Genomic DNA, 15,864 nt, shown 5'->3' on the forward strand with positions numbered 1-15,864 from the left:
AGAAAACTATGTAAATCATCAAACAATAATGCAATTGAATTAAAAGATACAGAAGTCACAGATGATTCTGTTGTGATTGGCCTGGCTAAATGTGGCTTTTATAAAATAAGAAGACACAAATTCAATATATTAAATTGCTGAAGAGTTGAAATTATCCCAAAACTAAGTTCATATGCACAGAAAAGGTCTGCACCAAATAATCTTGACATCAAACACCTAAATTTTAAAAGGATGGCCAAAAGCAATCAAGGCACAAGGCAAAGCCAATTGGCCATGCTGGCAGGGGCTGATGGGAATTGTAGCCCATGAACATCTCAAGAGCTGCAGACCCCTGAAGGCCTTTTGCAATTTTCACCTGAAGGAGGTGGAATAAGAATCACCATCAAAAGCATGTCACGAGCTTGTTGTGGGGGTTTCTGTTTGCCTCCAAATCTTGAACCTGGTTTCCATGTGTCAGCAATCTGTGTCTCTTCATGGTGGATGGCCAGGTTGAAGTCCAGCATGGTCAGGTTGGAGTCACAGCTTCCAGATTACTACCTGGAGAGATGCTTGGATACTATATGTTGTTTTGTGATTAAATTCAGGGCACTGAAAAGCTTGTTGCATGTTGTTGATCTTCTAGCTTCGCTTGCTAGGAATAAACAAACATTTCAAAATAAGGACAATACTGTCAGGGTGAGGAAAAACCTTATTTCCTCCAGTAGGTTTTCTATCTTGTTACAAAAACTCCATGAAATGAAACATGAACAATTCAAAACAGTGAACACACAGAATACAAAATGAAAAAAGGGAACCGACAACCAATAGAAGACACTAATGAGGAACTATCAATTTATACCGAATTTACACTTTCTAAAATATCAATGAGATACACAAAAATAATCTTAGCCCCAAAGGATTAATAAGAAAGTGATCAAAAAGGAGTTGCAGCTTAATTAACAAGAGAAAACATTAAACATTGTAAACTACTGGGCAATAAATCAAATCTAGAATTAACTAATATGAAGAATTCAAAAGACCAGGGTGAATTAAGAATTACTAAACTCACACAGATAAAAAAAATTGTAGCTGATCTGTTGAATAGCAAAATCAGTAAATTGTACGAGATACATTCTGGAGGGAGCTGTTTATTATAGGCAGCAAGATACTCATTTGTCCCATTTAGACAGCTGTGAATGGCAAATATTAGAAAATAAGGGAATGGCGAATTAAACACATACCCTCTTTCCAATTTGTAAATAACCTCATTTGATGCTAATCGTGACCAACAAATATAAGCAGGTCACAATGCTTATCAAAACACAATAGATGAGAAAAGGCTGGAAAGGCTGGAATCTGGAACATTTATCCCAAGTTTCAAGCATTCTGGGAGGGGTGCTACTAGAAAATCAATAGCATCTCTTTTACTTTAGTATACCATACATCTCAAATGCTCCGGTTCCAGGAAAGTCATAGGACTCCGTTTCTGACTACAATAGAAGAGCACAGAAGGAGGAAACAGAAATTGTCTAGCATACAGGATCTTGGGAAACCCAGAACTCAACCCAGATGAGTGCATGTTTATTCATCAAATAGTGATTGGGAAAAAAAGAATAAATGTTAAATTATAGTGTTGAAAATATTCTACACCTTGGCCAGAGGCTCCCCCCACCCCAGATTTTGAAATGCTAGGATTCAGACAACCAAACCTATAGGTAAATCCAGCACTGATGGTATTCTTGATGTGACATCAGGAAAAAAAAAAACCTCATGAATTACTACAGCATGAGCCACTCAAGGTCATGAACTATGAAGACAAAGGTGGAGAAAAAGCACACTAGGAAGAAATAGCAGCAGGATAAAGGAGTGCCAAAAAGCAAAAACAAAAAAACCTAAGCTAGTATTTGAAAAAGTGTTGAAGACAGGATAAACTTGAGTCACCAAAAGTTCTTCTCTATGTCTCTTTTATGAGAAAATCTTACAACTGTTTTATGCCATTTTAAGCTCTCTTTTTTTTATGCTGGAATTTTAATAGCAATATATTTTTTAAAAAATTGTAAGCAAGTTCTCCAGAGAGATGCCGTAGAAACTCTATAACTAAACAAGTGCATAAATAAGACCAGTTTCAGATGAGCAGCCATATTAGTTGTAATAGCGGAACAAAACTGGAGTCCAGTGGAAACTTATGTGTGTAAAACATATAGCAATCCCATATGTTTTTTCAAGGAAAGAGATGAACAGAAGAATCTTGCCATTGCTTTCCTCTGCATGGCTACCCCAGACTTCCTTGGTGGTCTTTCATCCAAATACTAACAAGGGTTAACTAACAATGCTCTTGGTGGTCTTTCATCCAAATACTAACAAGCATCAACCCTGCTTAACTTCCAAGATCTGATGAGATTAGGCAAGCCTGAGACATCAAGATCAGGACCCAGAAGCACTTTAAAGAATAACAAAATCTTCCAAGGATGAGTTTTTATGAGTCAAAACCCAGAAAGTGAGCTTTGACTCACAAAAGCTTATACCCTGGAAAATGTTGGTTTCTAAGGTGCTACTGGTCTAAAATTTTATTCTGTAAATAAGAGTGGTTCTGCAAGGTCTGAGAATTCCTCACCAGTCTCCCTGTCTTAAGGAATTGGTAATATGGTTGTCACTGCAAAAAAAAAAAGCATCTCTGTAAGAATTTACCTGATCTATGCATCCCTTTTCTGTGTGGGTCAACCATTGGAATGTGGCTGAAATCTTATGCCAGCACCTCCCAGCCATACCTCCCTGAATGTTCCATATAAACATAGATGTTGCTATCTCTCATGAGATGTGTTCTAGAAGAACTTGGTGGGTAGAGGGTCTTAAAATGCTTCCATCCAACATGAATCAAGATGTGGGTGTTATTTATTTACTTGGATAACAGAACATTTGGATTGGGCCTTAATTGAATTGGGCTTCAATTGCAAATACAAATATCCATATTTGTTCCAGTTCTTTCACCACCTGAAAAAGTACAGTATCAAATTCTCCTTGATGACTATTTTTGTTTCTGCTAACCTGGACTTCTTGTGGGTTGCAGAAGGTGTCATTTATAGTTAATATGAATGGGAGACAGTTAAAAGGCCGTAAGTCCTCAAGTGTACAGGAACCTTTCAAAAAGTTCACATCTTTTTTGCAAAACATAAAAACGAATAAGCATTGTTTTTCATGTAGAAATTACTCATAAGGCTTTTAGTTTTCAGCTATAAACTAATATTTACTGGTAGAAGTCAGCTGAAATAAAGCTGTAGACCTTCTATCTAATGTGGACCCCTCTTCTCCTTTTTAGATTTGGTCTTTTCTTATTGCAGGCCTTTACAATTCTGCTCATCAATTTTGCCCTGAGAAACTAAGCTAGTTTGACAGTCTGAAAACACTGATAGGGAGCTGCACTCTAAAAGACAACATCTTGGAAATGCTTTTTTATGGCCACACTCAAGGATGTAAAAAGAAAGAAACATATCTGTCTTCTCATAACTGGCCAAGCTTGCAAACCATGATTGCTCACAATCTAATTAACTACAAGCACTGTGAGTCAGAAAATGACATTATGCAACATCATGAACAATTTTTATGCTGTTGGTTTTATGATTTTATTGTATCATTTTACTTTGTGAGCTGCCTAGTGCAGATTTTTGGAGAGGCAGCACATACATTTTCTAAATAAATTAATGATTGGCAGAAGACCATGATTTTAATAAATGTATTGTAAAAGGCTTTCATGGCCAGAATCACTGGGGTGTTGTGTGGTTTCCGGGCTGTATGGCCGTGTTCTAGTAGGAGAAAATGCTACTAGAACACGGCCATACAGCCCGGAAACCACACAACACCCCAGATTTTGATAAAGTTGGCTGATCCTTACTAGCATTAATGTTTGAAGTCAAACTCTAATCTAATGTTTGAAGTCAAATAATCTAGACAAATTCTAACCATCACCACAGTTGGCTAAGCCCTTGAATCACCTGCATGAGTTATGTTGATGCAGAGAAACTCTTCAGAATTAGTGAAAAGATTTCAGCTCCCATTCACCCCCCACACACCATCTTTTGAGGGCCAGTTTCATTGTTACAATTTCACACTCAAAATGTGGGCAGACAATAAGTTATGGCAAATAATGATGCCAGAGGTGCTGATCGGCGGTGCTCTTATGAATGTTCCCAGTGCTTAGAAAACTTTCTTTGCAGAAGAAACAGGAAACTAAAGCAAGAATACATGCTTAAATCTGGCATGAGGAAGATAAAACAGGAGGTCTAGGGTGTCCAACCGAGTGATCTTTTGGCTAAAGATCTGAGTAAAAAGTCAGATTTTTAAAAAAAGTTAATTCAACTCCTCTGGCAAGGATGGTAGAGAAAATGAACTGAAGAAAGAAAAACCCAAAGGAGAAAGTAGGGCTGGGACAAAATCTCATCAAGGAACAAAGCCAGTCCATATACAACTGAGCCCACAAGGGGAGGAGTGGCACACAAATCCAAAAAAAAGATAAAATAAATAAGAAATGGCATATGGGGTCATCAACCTTCCCTTCCTGTCAAATTTCAGCTGGATTCCATTTCCTCTCTTCTTTTGTTCATCATAAGTGTGAGGCAAGTTTGATACCACAGTGCACTGGGGAGATTTGTATCTGCCTCAGATTGGGGACAGAATATTCTCAAGTCAATCAAGTTAAAAGTTAGCCAAAACGGAAGTTATGACAGTAATCAGACCTTGTGACTTCAGAAGGAAATCCACACTAATGAGTTTTAGACCTCCATATCTCAGTTATGCAAGTATATTATACTTTTGGTACCTTATGTATTTAGACATCCATATGGCCAGAACAGTATTTCATTAACATTGTCTGGTGCTAAGGTAACAATCCTGCTGTATCTGTTCTAGATAACTTCATCTGGTCAAGATAATAACAACCCATATCAGTTTCCCAGACAGAACTCAGTTGTTCAATTTCCAGATCATGAACATCATAACATAAACTTGAAATGTGCTGATGAAAGAAGGAATACACCTTGAGCATACCTGTTCCAGAACTGCATACCTTTCAGCAGAGATTACTTTAAAAATCAGTTTGAAGAATATTAGCCATGCATCTTAAGGTAGAACATTTTTGTCTCCATTGGGATATTATGCTGTCATAATAAATAAAAATATATATTTGAAAGGAAAGCAAAGGTAAACAAATGCACCATATACAGTGAAAACCAGGTCCATACATCATGTAACCCTTAGATGATTGGCCAGTACCACATAGACTGTAGGTGTACAATATTATTGACAGTGTTATAAGCCTTTCTTACAGATGCTTACACTGTAGTCTTTAAACAACCCTTCAGTGATTTTCCTTGCACTCCTTTTCAGAATAATACTGACTTAAGCTCATAGCTCAACACTAGAATTAATTTCTGCACTGATTTTGTCCTGGGAGGAGCCTCATGAGTGAAATAGTCTAGGATTTTTCTACATCTAAATCCAGAACTGATAAGGTTCTACACCAGCTAGTTTTCTACCTACAACGAAGACTTTAACAGGGCAGAATTACAGTGCAAACTATCACCTGCTATCTGATATGATAAAGTCCATTCTACCATCTCAGAACTCTTGTTGTTCCAAGTTCTAGCCTCATTCTACTTTATGCAATAGATTACTAGTCAAAATGTTTAATAGCCATGATGTATATCTACTCCTGCCAGTATCAGAGGCACATTGCTTCCTTATATCAGTTTCTGGGAAGCATGGGTGAGACCATGATGTTGCAACCATCCTGCTTGTGGGCTTCCTAGATGCAGCTGGTTGGCTTCTGTAGGAACTGAAGACTGGGCTTGCAGGCCTTTGACCTGGCTCCAGAAGCGTATCGAGGGGAAATGGCACCCGAGGGCAACACCTCCACTGGGTGCTTGGGGGTGGGGCTCAGTGGTGAAGCTCGGTGGATCAAGCCCAACCCCGCCTCTCTGCAGGTCGGCTCCTGCTGTCCCCAGGGCTTGGGGATGACAAAAGTCGGCCTGCATGGAGGCCGGGGGCAGGGCTCAGCCATGCCGGCAGTCCAGGCGGACCCCACAGCCACCCACCACCAAGCCCTGCCTCTGCCTCCCTGCAGGGGGTGTGGGGCTCGGTGGTATGTGGTTGGAACACACACTGTTTTGTTATGTGGGGGCACCCGGTGCCCCCTCACATGACCAAAAGGCTTGCGCCTGGGGACATGGGTGACCCCATGTCTCTACAGGCCATATGCCTCTGCCTGGCTCAGCCTAGCTCTTTTTATGTTTTTATTTATCATTCTAATGCTTACCTCTTTACATAAGAAGGACCAGAGTGTCAAAAATTAAACAAATTCTAATAATCACAAGGCTGGCCCATTTCAGAAATATATTTCACTCTGTGACACAGTGATCCTGGACAATATGATCTCATCATTTTCTATCCATTTGCTCAAATTCAATAAGCAAGCAACCAAATATGATGAGAGGTATTTGGTGGAGTAAATCGGGAGTAATCTAATTTACAGTCATGTTTGTAGTGAATTTCTTGTTTAAATACATTGCATTATTCAACTTGTCATAAAAATTGTTTCTTATTATATGCATTTTTTAACAGAACCCATCTTATTTAACTAATCAATATATCGATATGAGCAAGCCATGAAACCAGCTGTCAAAAATTTCTAGGAAAATGTCACACTAAGGTAATTTCTGTGTGTGTGTGATAGGAAAGGGGTGATACCCCTGTAATAGTTTTATCTAACAAGAATCAATATTTAACATTATGTAATGTTCATACCAGCATGCAGCAGCTGCCAAAGGAAGAACAAAGTCTGAGTAATTTATAAATGAAAGGTTGCCATTTTAAAAAGGAGGGAGAGGAAGGTTAGGGAAAATAAAGAATTAAGCTTTTTAATCCTGCGTTGAACTTTTCTGCTCCATTCTTAATGGTACCCAACATAAAGAAGCCATCTGTTTCGTTCTGTGTGAACTGTCTGTACATTACAAAGCTTATGCACTAAATTTCAGATCTAAGACAACAGGAAAGACTTCCGTTTCTGTTTCAGCAGCATCAATCTAGTTTCTTCCAGGTTAAAATTTAGTTTTCTCTTGTTCTCCCTCAATAATCTCTAATTTTTATTTCACCTTAATAAAAATCCTGTCATGCATTCTTCTACCTATCTTGATCAAAAGAGAAACCTCTTTTTATCAAACTTTAATGGCTATTATGTCCCATATTTTTAATGTGGTGATTAAATATTTATAAATTGCCCATCCAGTCATACTTCCTAACCAAGATTTTCAAAAGCGACATGCTATGTAGCCAGTGTTCACTTAAAGGAAGTCAAAGGTCAAAAGGTCAAATAATCAAAGCTGAATACTGTCTATGGAGTACATCTGTTGTCATTCTTATTAAGAACACAATTCCTAACAGCAGTACTTCTATTTCAAAGGCAAACTGAGCTACAGTGAACTTTAGATTTCTCTTGCCTGTGGAACTCACATATTGTGGTGGCAGTAAATAAATGGATATATTTACAAAAAAGGTACACTTATTATGACAGCTTTGAATGAAAGAATTTGCTCCGGATCCATTTATTCTTGATTCCACAACAAGAAGGACCAGACCTACATTTTTTTTAAGGTGGTCAAAATTATAAAATGATTCCCCTCATATATTCTATACATATATTTTTCTTTATATTTAAATCAACAACTTATCAAGTATGGAATAAATTATGTTGACTCCTGTAAACTGTTAATGAATAATTACACTTTTACATTATTTTATCTATCTATAATGTTTGAATATTCCCTCAGTCTGTCTGCATGCATGAAAAACCAATCCAGAGTAGCTTTGTCCCAAACATTTTTAAAAATACATCCCCTCATAATTTTGACATGGGGAACACTAAACACACCTCACGCTCCTCTGCAGACTGATAAAGTACAACCAAAGAAAAGCTTTATCTGGTAATTATGCTGCTAGAAGTTAAAATGACTGAACTAAAGCTACTGTATTTTAGTCACTGGAAAAGACAATAATACTAGGAAACATGAAGACAGTAGGAAAAGAGGAAGATCCACTATGAGAGGGAATGATTTAAAAAAGGAAGCCACAGCCCTCAAGTTGCATTTTGGAGGTCACTGATTATTAAACCAGAAGTGATTTGATGGCACATAGTTCATATGAACAGGCCCTCCATTCTTGTCCCTCTGCTTTCCCAAGGTGTAAAACCAGGTTTTTGGGAGAAGACCAAGCCTATCAGATGTGGAGACAGATCTACTCATGGCCCTTGTCAAAGCCAAGTTTAATGCAGCTTCCAGTTTTAAAGTGGTAGGGGAGGGACCCATCCTTTCCCCCTCTACCCCATTAGACTCCAGGCTACTTCAGAGTTTGCAGCACCTTAGCAGAATACAAGGCAGGAGGCTGGGAAAAAGTGGCACGTAAGGCATTCTAAACCATTAATGGTCACCAGCCCCCAAATTCTTTTCAATGGCTGATTGTGCATAAGGCATGTGCTGCATGATGGGGGCAAATGTCTGTTGCAGTAAGATTTTAGCTCCACCTTCTCTTGCTTGCCATAGTCTTGCCCAACTAATAGCCATCGATTTTTCCTTCCAAGGGCCAAGGGCTATGACTGAGGTCCAGGATCTCCTTCTCTTTTCCCCTATCTCTTTGCAGCAGCCAAATTGGAGGAATGAGGAATGCATGGTGCAGAATGAGCCATTTCTACTGGGCAACTGAGCGCCCCCCCAATCATAGGCTAATTAGGGGAATGGGTCAATGTGCTGCAGACTGAGCCATCTCTGCTGGGTGATTGATTCTCCCCCACTTCCTAGCAACAACCTAATTGGGGGAACAGGGCATGCAAGTTGCTGAATGAGCCATCCCTTCCATGCAGCTCAGCCTTGTCCAATTCCTAACAGCAGCCTAGGACATGCTGCATAATAAACCATCTCTGCTGGGCAACTGAGCTTCCCCCTTCACCTAGCAACCGTCTAATTTGGGGAACCGGCATGCACAGCACCATCTCTGCTGAGCAATTGAGCCTCCCCAACCTCCTGCTGACACCCCCCCTCTGTGTCTGCTGTCCAGTGCACATGTCCCCCCTTGCCCTCCCCTCAGATCCAGCTCTGCTTAGTTTCAGCAGGCAGTTTGGCAAAATGGTTAATAAGTTTCTGAGACACTGAGACACATGGCCAAATCTGTGGAGACTTACATACCAAGTTTGGCGCCATAAGCAGAAAAGACAGACCTTTCTATAAACCTGTGAAAAACACTCCAGGTTTACAGAAAAATCTGAACTGTAAGAAACTGGGGAAAGGACAGACTAATACTCCTAAAAATTTCTTGCCAGCTTGAGTTTCTGTCACTAAAAATTGAAGCAGGGCTGTTCTGCCTTTGAGGGGGCATTCATGGAAGCCAGTCCTGGCAGCAACCACCGGGCAAATCACACAGCACTGACTGCTTGCCACTGTCCAAAAATGCTACCCCATAAATGTTAATGTAGTATAATGGTTTGAATTTCACATTAGGTTCCAGAAGGCCCAGGTTCAAAACACCACTCTGCCATGAAAACACACTGGGTCATGTAGCCATTGCGTCCCACCATTTTGGGTAACAGTCATCTTGGGCCAGTTATATATTCTCAGCCTAACCTCACAGGTAAGCTATGATAATTAAAATGAAGGACAAGAGAATGATGCAAACTGCTCTGGACCCCTATTGCGGAGAAAGATGTGTAGTGGGGTGCAAGAGAAGTAAATAAATAATAAATATAGCTGAAGATGGGGCAGATAATTGTTGTTTGGTTGGTGGAAAGGAGAGAAGGGAAGCAGGGAATGGTGGGGACATAGAGGTTGCCAGGAGGAAGGAAAGAGGAAATAACATGGTGAGAAGGATGCAGGGGAAAATGAAGAGTCTCCCATGAGTCCTTGCAGGTTCTCACAGACCAACTGGGCTCATCTGAGAAGGCCTTCTGTAAGTGCTGACTTGCAGACAAAATCAACAACAATACTTGTGCTTTCTCTATTGTGGGCACCAGTTTATGGAATGGCCTCTCTAAGGAGATGAGGAAGGCTCCCACTCTCCCAATGATGGCATCTATTTTATTTATGATGCACCTAAGCTGCCTTTTGTTAAAAGGTGTTCTTCAGCTTATAAAAAAAGAAGCTTAGAAATAAAAAGAAGCATTAGCCTACAAGAGGTAACTAATGCCTTGGAGTATTAAGCTACTGTGGCTGGTTTTGAAAAACAGTTAAAACTTCTGCCCATGCTGGCTGTTGCTAATTATATGTTTAGATTGAGGGTTGCCAACTGCTTGGAGGGAAAAATTGCCCAGCCTCTTTTATAGAAGGTTAATGAGTATTATTTACCATGTGATGCTATTTGTTTCCATGCCCTGAAAAGCTACAGCTGTTCATTTCCACACATTAAGCCTCTATTAAAGGGTCAGACCTGTTGGCAACCCTAGCTTGGATTTGCTGTGAGAACTGACATGGCTGCCACTGGGTTTTCAGGTGCTTAAATCAACATGCTGATCACTCACAAAGGCACTCTACTCCAGATCCATCAGATTCACACATTCAGTGCCTTACCTGATGGCTCTTAAGCCATCGGACCCAAATATCTGTGGGTCAAGGATACTTAAATCAGGCTGATATTCAATGGTTTCCATGCCAGGGAGATGTACCATTTTTAAAAGCTTTTGCATATCAAGCTTTGTTACTAGTATACTGGAGAAGTAGACCTTGGTAAAGGTTTATCTACCACAGCAGAGATCAAAATGGACTTTGCTCCAGGTTTATCTAATGTAGCTGAATAAGAAATCTCAGCAGTCAGCAGCCTTCGTATACCTAAACAAGAAATGGGAAATGCTGTCATTGTTAGTGCACTAATTATTCTGGTCACAGCTGACAGAACATAAAGGCTACCACCTCCTTATTTGCTGAAAGTTCATCTCTAACTGATTCTTTTTCTGATCAATTGTAAAAGCACATGTAGATAAACAGCTGAGATGAACTAAGTACTTATTTTATCACTTGTATGTACAGTGATGGGAAACGTAGTGTTCTAGTATGTACAGTGATTGGAAGGTAGTGTTCTAGTATGTACAGTGATTGTATGTACAGTGATTGGAAGGGTAGTGTTCTTGCTGCCCTGAGCCATACTAGGGAGGGTGGGATATAAATGGAAAAATAAAATAAAATAAATAGTATCACAAAATGCTTCAGGTCTTATTGAGCAAGAAGGCAGTGCAAACTTCTACAGAATGCCACTTCAGGCAAGACCAAGTGGTGATTTAGTCAAGCCAGAGTTTCATAGGCCGATTTTTCATAGTCAAAATGCCCTGTGATAGATCCGGGGAACGTGCCTGCCGCTTTTTGCCTCATGCTGCTCCCCGGTTCTCCATGGGATTTGAGGCAGGGCTGGCGCGTTATGCCCCAAATGTTTCTTCACTAGCCCGGTGCTTCTCCATTTTCATCGTGAGCTCTTCCGCAATGTCTTCTACCCATGCACGGACAACCTCTGTTTCCCGCATTCTGATTGGCTGAATCTCCCCTTGTTTCCCCTACTCACTTTCACTATTTTAGTTTTAAATGACAATGAACACTGAGAATCAGCGCCCTTGCCCTCCTGTCTAAAATCCTTGTGTGTGCGATGGAATCACAGTACTCCATCTCCCTCCATCTAAAATCTAAATCTAAAATCCTTGCATGTGTGAGAGAATTGCCACCCGCCCATTCATGGTGCCTGCACAGGCTGCTTTTCTGCCCAAGGGTTCTTCCTTTTTTCTAAAAACCAAGGTTTCTCCCTCCATTTTTTTTCACTGCAAGGGGAGGAATGGCGCCGATTCTCAGTGACTGTCCATTGGTGGGGCAGGCCAGAGCAGCGAGGCAGAAAAAAATGGTTCAGGTTCTGCTATGGAGGAGTTTAGCATGGTGGTGAAAGCCTCCAGAGCAACAAAGGAACATTTCAAAAGAACCTCAACCTTTGAGGTTCAGGAAATTCATGGAGCAAAGCCAATGCCACGGGGCAGCTCTAGGACAAAAAAGTGGCAGCCATGCAGAAGCAATGGGCACCGTGAAGAACTCCCGATTGCATCAGGGCATTCCCCATGGCAGCAGAGGAGCAGCAGATTTCGACGTGAAAAATCGGCCATAGTTCATTAGCTTATACAAAATATCCAAATAGTAAGGCAATGAATGATCTCCTACAATGACTGGACTGGGAAGTTTTCTAGTTAGTGCAAAGAAAGTAGCAGTGGTCACCTTTTTGGGTATTTTTCAGGTTTAGGTTTAATAGGCACAGAAATTTTCAAAAAAACCCCCCTCCCCAAAACAAAATTCTGAAAAATTTCAGGCTATTAAACCTAACCCCCAAAAATATGCTTGCCTCTGAACTGCATGTGGATCTCAGAGGCAGGCATGGAGTTGAATGCGGGACCAGGCAATTCAGTTGTGGACTTGGCCAAGTCCAGCTTTACACTGTGGGCTTCGTAGATGGAGCTCGCATTCAACTGCAGGCTAGTATGGCCAAGTCCAGCTTTATAATGTTGACTTTGCCTCCAAAGTGACATGGACTTCAGAGGGGAAGCCAGCGGTATAAAGTTGGGCCTGGTCAGGCCAAGCCCACAGTTCAACACTGTGCTAGGCCTAGCTGTGTCCAGCTTTAAACTGATGGTTCTTAAGTGAGCTATCAGGCCCAAATACCTGTGGGCTAAGCATACTGAAATCAGGTTCCTTTCCAGGGGCTCCCACACCAAGAAACAAGAGAGGAACTTTGGAGACAGAGAAAGACTGCCAGTTCTTCAGACAGAGCTTGCACATGAAGAAACACAGGGCCTATCTAGGCATGACAAGTGTCCTGGGATGCACCATCATTTAAAAAAAAGTTAGTTCCCAGTCAAAAATTTCTTTAAACTTTACCTCAGGTTTTCATATCTGGTTGGGGGCGGGGGCGGGGAAAGAATCCTAAATCCCCACAGCTGTTTTCCCTCCCAAAAATGGCACCGTGTGTGTTGTATGTGTGTGAGGGTACATAATGCCCCCAATGCTGCGTTGGGAAAGAAAAACAACACAGAGAAAAGGTAGGATCTCTACCTCCCACTTTGTAGTGGACATGATTCAGAACTGGACTTATTCTAGGAAAATCTGGGTTTGCATCTCTGCTTGGGCTATGAAACTCACTAAGCAACCATGGGTCAGTCACTGAGAAAAAATGAATTATATGATCCATATTTGCTACCCTTAGCTCCTGGATTAAAGTACAAAAAAATGAATGAATAGCTCTGGTGACTTATTTCTGTTTATAATTTATAGGTACCTGGGGAAGTTTCAAATTTTAAAAGAACTGCTTCCATGTTCATATCTAAAGAATATTCCCTTTGCTAAAGAGGGGGAGGAGGCAAAGGTTGCTGGGAAGGAAAACTCTTTATCTCATCTTGATTTGTGGTCTTCATTAATTTAATCAAAGAACTAGTTCCAACTGTACTTCATATAGGAGACAAAGATTATGGATTTTTCATTAAAAATCAAAATGTACTGTGTGTCGAGATAATGAAAATAGCTTAATATTTTACACATTCGAATATGAAACATGGCCAGGCTACATCACAGGAGACACTGCATTCTGATTCCCGTAATAAGAAGCAGCCACAAACATCAGGGAGAAGATCGTATGCTTGTAAGTCATAAATGGGAGAAAATATTTTTCTCCTCAAGGTACCTTTCATGGTAAAAAGTGGTGAAAACTTATTTTACCTCAGTTGCACATCATGCAGTTTTCCACCCTGATAACAGGGGGGTCTAATAATACCAAAGGTTTCTGCTACAGAGGAAGGTAGGACATTCTCTACCTGTGTGAAAGAGGGAAGTTGCTCATCAGTACAAGAATTCTTCTCCCACACAAAGGAGACTTTGGGTCACAAGGAAGTAGGGTAGGTTGGGCAGAATCAGATTTGTTGAGAGCTGGACTAGGATAGAGCAGATTCACACCCGCACTCAGCCATTAAGCTCACTGTGTCAGTCACTCTCTCTCAGTCCAGCCTCCCTGACAGTATTGTTGTAAGTAGCCTGTTGAAATGAAACCATCCAGTAGTATAGATTATTTCAAAATATTTAAACTATGCCTTAGCTTCCTCTTTTGTTCTGATGAAGAATCTCCATTTGCTTAAACTGCTTCAATGATCTTTACTCCTTTCCAACATATGAAAAGCTACTTTCAGTATCCTTAAGTACGGCTATCCCTATTAGCTTTCTTCTTCCCACAGAATTTTTTCTTATCTATAATTGCATCAGTACAATGGAGGCTGAACTTTTAGGAACATCATTGAGATCCCTTCATAGATCAGATGAAAGGAACTTTCACTCTAGAAAATTCACACCCCAAAACCATTATTGGCCTTTTAGATGCTGCTGCACTCCCTGCAGACCACCTTAACAACCCTTTGAAACTATGTCCTTTCCCACACACGCCATTTATGACATTTCAAGCCCAGAAATGAAGTATTTCCTCCATGGAGTTCTGTACTGTTTTCACCCTTTAGTTTTGCAAATGTTTCCAAATAACATTTTCTCCATTGTTTCTAAAATAAGCTGACCATCCGTTCTGCTTTTGGCGGGACATTCACGGTTTGGGAGAACTTGTCCCGCGTCCCGCGGGTTTTCCCCAATGTCCCGGGTTTTGGAAGGCTGCCGCACTGCCTTCTGGGGCGCAAGGCAGTGCGGCAGCCTCCTGGGAGGGCAGAGACATGCTCATGCCAGCTGCTTCTCGCCTCTGTCACAGGGCGGGAGAAACGGCAGCACCCCAGGAGCATGTGTGTCTCACAAAGTGTGTACAAGACGCACGTGCAAGTAAGTGCAAGGCATGGGGGTCTGCCCCACCGTCCTAGCTGATTTTAAGGTGACCATCTGGTCACCTTATTCTAAAAACACCTTTACAACGGTATATTTTTGAAGCTTTTCCAAGCCAGGTTTCCTTGCAATGTGGTCACACTTGAAAAGCTTTATATTTTCCACCAAAAAGCTCGGCCATTTTCAGTGCCCCTGTGCCATTGCCCAACTTCCCCCTTGGTGCCTGTTCCACTATTTTTTCCGCAATTCTCATCTCACTCCTTTCCCCCTCATCTCTTCATTTTCATATTTTTGTTTTTTGCTGTTTTGGGTGGATCAACAAAGCATCTACTAGATGGATCTACAAAGCATCAAATCAGAGGATCCATGAAGCATTGTTTCAACACAAAAGCAAAAGATATTTAAACACATTATAGTGGTCACGAAATATTTGGGGGAGTTGAGTACGGGCAAACACTGTGGTAAAGGAAGGGGATCAAAAATATTCTGGAAATGTTCTGACTTGTGTAGAAAAGGTTATCTTCATGTATATCTAGTATCAATGCCACATATCAGTGCTTAGATGAACAGACATCAATCATAAGAGAGAGAGTGAGGGGATTTTTTCTTGTATGGAGAGAATCCTTAGCTTAGTGGCAAATTGTGAGCAGAGGGTCCCTGGTTCATCCCAGGATCGCTAATGAAGTATGTCAACTCTAGATAAGAAATTGGATCTACTGTCAGTCACTGGCAGAATGGGCCAATTTTGATATATTCATGTATTTTCAGGAGCCACATTATTTCAGCAGCAATGGGAATTGCCAAAAGTTTTGGTTTATTGACTAATGAAAATAACTAGATGCTTACTTTTGTTGCCAGAGGCACAAATCCCATCAGCTTTGTTTTTTATAAAAAAATCAATATGAGGTAAATCCCTTAAATATTTTGCTTGCAAAAGTTTCAGACAAACTGTTTCCCAGAAAAGTCAACAAGAAATGAAAGTTATTTTAACTTATTTCAATCTCATGATCGTGCAGGTGAGGGGGGGGGG

Source organism: Sphaerodactylus townsendi, linkage group LG08 (genome assembly GCF_021028975.2).
Source record: "Sphaerodactylus townsendi isolate TG3544 linkage group LG08, MPM_Stown_v2.3, whole genome shotgun sequence".
In the NCBI taxonomy this organism is placed as follows: Eukaryota; Metazoa; Chordata; class Lepidosauria; order Squamata; family Sphaerodactylidae; genus Sphaerodactylus; species Sphaerodactylus townsendi.